Genomic DNA, 6709 nt, shown 5'->3' with positions numbered 1-6709 from the left:
TTACATAATTAGAATGCTATTATTTTTCCAAATACTGTCATCGAGTAACATTGATTTCTGCGACACGTGCGCGGAGAAAATAAAAGACCGCCGTCTCTCCTTTCACGAGCGTGTGCTATTTGATAAATATTATTTCAAGTACTATTAAGCCTTTGTCATTCGTTAATTTTGCAGCTTTTCAGTTTTGTTTATTTCACTACATAGGGAGTCTTGCAACATTGTATTTACATTGATATACTTATATGTACATATACGTATACACAGTAAAAAATAAAATGTTAATTATAACATTTTTCACATGTCCCAGAAAGTCCACTCTAAATTTTAAATTAATTAAAATAACTCATTCGTCGTATGTTACTTATTGACAAACTAAAAATGTTAAATAATTGACACAATACTTTACATTTATTTTTATTATTATGACTTTAAGTGTAATGTAAAAATAACATACAAATTAATTAATAATTACATGAGGAAATAGATACAATAAATCGTAAGAAATGTTGAGGACATTAACATATAATAGTAATTATTTTAACTTAAATTATTTGTAATAGAAACATTTGATTTTAGTAAATTTGATTATTTTTGTATGTCAAAGTTCAAGATTATTTGAAGATTCACTTTAAGTTTTCTTAGAATGTTAAAATGACTTTGAGACATGTTGATTGTTTAAAATGATTATGTTAAAAATACTCAAAATAATATTACATTTCTAAGAGACGTATACAAAGTGTTAAGTTATGAAGGTGACATAAATGTAACACATGAAAACGTTATAAAAATAATAACATATAGGTTGTATGTAAATTTTACATTAAAGTACTAATCAAACCGTGATAACATAAGAAAATTTTAACATATGGGCGCACAATTGTTTACTGTGTACATATTTAAAATATAAACTAAAACGATTATTCTCGATCATATCATGACTAAAACTTAGATGTTTCTTTGTTACTTAAAAGTCGATCCGAAGACACAAAAGGATTTTGCATCTTGGTAAAATGGAGATTTCAGGATAAAGGATTTGTATGTACTCGTGTGGAAGAAGTAACAAATCTCCTTGAGGTTCTTCATTGGATACCACGTGCCCAAGTGGTACCACGACAACGTATATCCACTTCAAGATTCTCCCGGCTCTTGCGCCAATCCGGAAACGGAAGGCGGCTCTTCTGGCTAAGCAAGGGAGAGGTAGGACGCGGAAAGCACTTAATCCTTTGTGAACTAACGTGAAGGGCAAAGATAAAAGCAACCGAGCTGAAATTCGATCATTACCTTTTCATTGTCCCAAACTATCGAAGGCAGCTTATTCCATCGTATGAATTTTTGCTGAATATTTTTATGAATCCCAAAAATTATTTGTCAAGTTTTATCATACAATTAAAGCGATCGAGATGAGGCCTATGCAGCTTATATATTTTTTAATTCCAAAAAATTTGTTACATTTTTCCAATAATGGATTTTTTCTTTTATTTTTGTTTATTCTTCAATTTTTTATTTTTGTAAATCAAAGATATGTGTAATAAGCATAAAAATTGATATTTATAGATAAATGTTATAAGTGTATTAACATATTTTAAACAAATATTTTATTGAAACAAAACATAAAATTTTAGATAAATTAATGAATTAAAATTAATAAGAAAAAGAGAAAGAGAAATTTTATACATATAATACATATTATACATATTATACACATTATAAAAATATAATTTGAAATACAATATGTATAGAGATATAAGAACAGAAACATATTTGTAAAAATTTTCCTTGCAATCACCATTTTGTAAAGACTATAAATTTAAACTTTTGAGGCATCTACATTTCTGCAGAATGTATATCAAATTAATAAAAAAATATTAGCAGTTTATAGTATTTGAGAATAAGATTGGATTTACTATTATATATTTTAATATAAATTTGTATAGTTTTATCAATTAATGCAGCCTGTATAATTCATAATAGACAAGTTTATAATAAAATTTCTACACACAATAAAAAAAAAATTAAGAATATATTATGTAGATATAAAGACATTAAAATTGATAATATCTATGCGAAATAATGATTTATAATATTAGATTAGACATATACAGGTGACATACTATCCCAAAAATGGTACGCTAGAAAAGACCCATCAAATATGTACAATTGACGCAGCTTGCATTTTTCTTTCGAGATATACGTAATGCGGAAGTATTCAGCAGACACACATTGACTGTCGTATTCCACAAAATATACTTATGTACAGTCATTAATACGGATTACGATCGGCGTGTTGCGTTACACTGTAACCTTCCTGCGATCTATTTTCGAATAATCCCTCGCGTAAACCAACAAACAGCAGCAGCTGTTGACATACATATATGCCACGCAGACGATATGCGCATTTGCTTCGACATGAGGCAAACAAATGAAATAACTAGATAATTATTAAAACGAATATTAAATTATAAAAACCTTTGACAATCGATTCAAAATAAATGTTAGAGTAGTATTTTTCAGAAATCATTCGAGAATAAGTAAGAAAATCTACCAGTAACTTTACAGCATAAACGATTAAAGCTTTATGTCTGACTAAAAAAAATTTAAATTATGCTGTATAGATTATAAGCATTCTTATTTATGAGAATTGCTACAATCGATTTTAATCTTGCATAGGAATATTAACTTATATATTGGAAAAGTTTTATCGATCTTTATGAAAAATTTTAATTTTAATTTTAAACACATAATATAGTTGCCAATTTCATATAGTTTTATTTTATAAAAATGAAAAGAAAGAAACTATTTTAATATATAAATTTATATTAAAATATTTAATAGTAAACATAATATTATTATCTTCAAATACTACTTTTTTTATTATTAATTTGATACACTCTGCAGAGAAGTGTAAACGCACTGTTGAAAATCTAAGTTTATGATCTTTATAAGATTGTGACATATTGCGGGCAAAAACTTTCACAGCGAACACCATACGACAATCCTTTTCAGCTACCGAAAAATATAGAACCGCATTTTCCGTGCTTTTCAACTGCTCTCTCGCGTAAATCGTTTTACCCGTTGATCGCCAAGGATTCAACCGAGGATCACTCGGGATTCCTTTTGAGGACGCACCATCGAAAAACCACCTGGCCGTGGGTCGGCTTTCACGCGCAATAAGATCGCCCTTTTAGATTAACGTGACCATTATCCCACTAATCGGAAAAGAGTTTGATCGAACCGGTGTAGTGTAAGTAGTGTGGTATAATATACACATATGTGTGTGTGTGTACATATATAAATATTGCGATTATACACACATATGTCATACACATTTTACCTGAAAGAAAGATGCATCGCAGATTGTATTTACGTGTGAAAAATTATCGAAAGTGTTAATAAAAAAAAAATACCGTTGAATTTATTAACAGTATATTTTCATATAGTAGTTATACCCATGCGTTAACGTATATTTGTGAGAGTATGCGTGCGGTGGTGGAACAGATGCTGAAGAAGCCAGAGAAACGTTGGCAAGGTAGAAAAAAAAATAGTAACAGGAAACGATGGGGACTCGGCAGAGGGTGGCTAATCTTACTGGCAAATATTTGGATTGTCGCATTCATGGCATTGATATATCGAGTGGAGTGTATCCATTCCGTCCCTCTCTCATAGATCGAACCGAGGAAAGCTGAAAAGTGTAGGAAAAAGCGAGCGAGTTGCCGCGAGACTACCGTATTTACATTGCGTTTCGCTCGACTATTGAAAACGCGCCGGATTCGAGCATTAAGATGCTCGAGATAGGGCATCTTTTATCGATCGCAAGTTGCTACGAACGAGAGAGGCTGTTTTCCGGATATCGATAATCTGCTAATATGGGAATGAGAGAACCGCAGCCGGCAGATGTAATTGGAAGTCGAGTCGGGGACAGGAATTTTGCTCGACTGTCGCGATTTGAATCTTCGTATCCTTGTGGGAATATTCCTATATAAGTATAGCATCGCAAATGTGTGTGTATCACATTGTTATCGTTATCACAAAAAATATTTTATGGTAATAATAATAGTAGCGGACATATTATAATTGTTAAAATATACCCAATTTCTTATTTATTAAAAACATTCAATAATGGTATAATTCCAAAAGCAATTTTTTTACGATTTTAATCGTAGTACTTTGTAATAATCGTGGTACTTTGTACATATTCATGTTTATAGATTTTAATTTTATACGTATATATAAAATAAAAAATATTATTATTATTATATTATATAAAAATATGTAGTACATGTGCATATAATATCTTGTACATGCGTATGTATACATAAATTTGACTACTAAAAGTTTTAGAATATATTTCAGATTCACAAACTTAAAAGACACATTGACAAAATAAAATGATAATCTGTCATTAATGCGCATTGAAGAGAAAATGATCCATGCCGGATCACTTCTCACAAGTCTTCTCTTAAATCCCACAATTCCTCCATTTTTATAATGCGATCAATTTCTGATCTTGCAGGTGAAGGGATTCTCCAGAGAATCGAGACTGGCAACTGCAGCTATGCGGACAACTGTCGAGCAAACTCGTTGATAATCAAGCCCCGGATGTACTGAATGGGATCATTGCGGTAGGATGAGCACTGATCTGCCTTCCTATACCGAGTTAAAGGAACCACTCGGCAAAATGAACTAAGATGAAAGAGAGAGAGAAAGAGAGAGAGAAAGAGAGAGAGAGAGTGTCTCCTACGCGCGAGAGAAGGAGAATCCGGTCCAGGTTGAGCTGTCATGTGAATCTCGCCGACGTCCTGCGTCACGACGCATGTACACGCATTCCGTGGTCGGGCAGTCGGCAAGGTAAAACGAGGGAAAAAGAGAGGCCGTGAGAGATTAGCTTCTTAACCAAATAGGTCTCGGCTTAACATCTCCCGTCCCCCACATCGCGTTCAGCTCGTCCTCCACTGTTGTCGTCGTTGATTTTCGGCTGTCCGAAGAGAAATCGCTGTGCAGGATGATACGCCGACTAGTTAATCTGTTTAGTTTAAGGCTCGTCGATCACGAAATTCCAACGCTGCATTTCAAATTTCAATTGATATAGAAACGGTGTCGGTTGTTTGTCATACATATTTTGTGTAATAGCGATCTCGTTTTCGAATAGTGAAAAATCAATCAAGACAAAAAAAATTTGACACCTTAAACCTTCAAATAAAAATATTTTGTGATTTTGATTTTCACGCTGGAATAATATTTTAGCGTTATATTTCTAATAATGTGTATAGAAAAATATCTCAATATTATTATATGATTTAAACAAGATCATAATCATACATTAATACCACAAATTTCACCATATATTACGAGCACATGTCACATGTGTGTATTTTTTAACCTGAAATATTAATAGATTTATATTTTTGATAAAATATAGCACACAACAATATTAAAAATGTTTTATAATTCATGCGAAAAACAAACAAATTAGAGATACTTGAGTCAGCGATTATTCGAACTTGAAAGTCATCGCGAGACAATCATGACGAGATTGTCGTGACGAGTTCCTTTACCTTTCACGATGATCTCTGAGAAAAACTGTCACTGACATGGTCTAGCGAGTTATAGTTTCGTGACGGTCGCCACTCCGAGTGTTCTTAGCTGGATGAATCATTGATGAATTGGCGATGGGATCGTGGGACTTGACAGCTGCAATTCGAGTCTCTTCTTTTGCACGATAGTCAAGCCTCCTCTTTCGCCCCCCCTTCAATCACTCTTCATAAAACCTGATGTGCATTTGCCCCTCTGATCGCTTATGCAAAACACGAGGAATTACGGCCTATTACGATGCGGTTTACCGATATCCGTTGTTGTATTTACATTATGTACATCAAGACTTGGATAAGTCGCCCTCCGCGGAATCTATATCTACAATATATGTATTTCCGCTATATATATGTACATACATCTTATTGTTAGTAAATATGGATACGGTCTTTGACCCTGCTTGATCATCCGCGCGCGCGCATCTCACACACATGCAAGTTCTTTACCTTTTTATTTGACAAGAAAATAAATTTGTCAAATAAAAAGATAAATAAATATTTGTGCATGTAAAAATTGAAAAGAAAGCTTGAAATAAGTACATTATGTGCATTAAAAGGCGAAAAATAATAAAATGACGACGTAGACATTTGCTTGATATTTGATGTTAATACACAGAGAAAAATATCATTCTACTGCCAAGAAATTACTGCCAAGCGATTACTCAGTTTATTTTTCTTTTTTTAAGTAATAGTTTTCTTCAACGAAGAATATATTCTTGATAATAATCTTAAAATATACTCATCACAAGTGTTAGAAAATCTCATTATCATGTACTCAAAAGAAGAATTTATTTTTTCTTCAAGAATATTGTAGTTGTATCAGAGAAAAATCAAACTTACTTTACGGCAACTCTATGTAGTAAGCAAACCAAATTTGTTTTAATTTAATATTCTTGACTAAAATATCGCACTTACTAATTCAGAATATATTCAATTAAATTTAATGCTTGTGGTGAACTTATGATATATTTGCGGATATACAAACTTATGATATACTTAAAATAAATAATATTTACTTGAATACAGTGTACATTTTTCTCTGTGTAAATATCTCGATCTCTCATCTCAAAGAAAAAAGTTATATGAACAGTTACAGCATTGTAATTTATGTTATTCGGGAGACT

General features: G+C 32.0%; 1 long non-coding RNA gene across 1 annotated transcript; it reads right to left on the bottom strand.

The window, feature by feature from the left end:
- Positions 1–4426: 4426 nt before the first annotated feature.
- LOC145972426 (uncharacterized) lies at positions 4427–5694 on the bottom strand. Its single transcript, XR_014439158.1, has 3 exons — positions 5553–5694; positions 4739–5020; positions 4427–4644 (listed from the first exon to the last, which is right to left on the bottom strand). It is a non-coding gene; the product is annotated as an uncharacterized LOC145972426 (long non-coding RNA).
- Between the last annotated feature and the right edge of the window lie 1015 nt (positions 5695–6709).

This window comes from Camponotus vicinus, unplaced genomic scaffold (assembly GCF_025532165.1).
Source record: "Camponotus vicinus isolate PSW18456_S1 unplaced genomic scaffold, iyCamVici1.0 SCAF_5, whole genome shotgun sequence".
Taxonomy (NCBI): domain Eukaryota; kingdom Metazoa; phylum Arthropoda; class Insecta; order Hymenoptera; family Formicidae; genus Camponotus; species Camponotus vicinus.
Note: the sequence above shows the minus strand (reverse complement) of the source record. Positions and strands in the feature narration are given on the sequence as shown.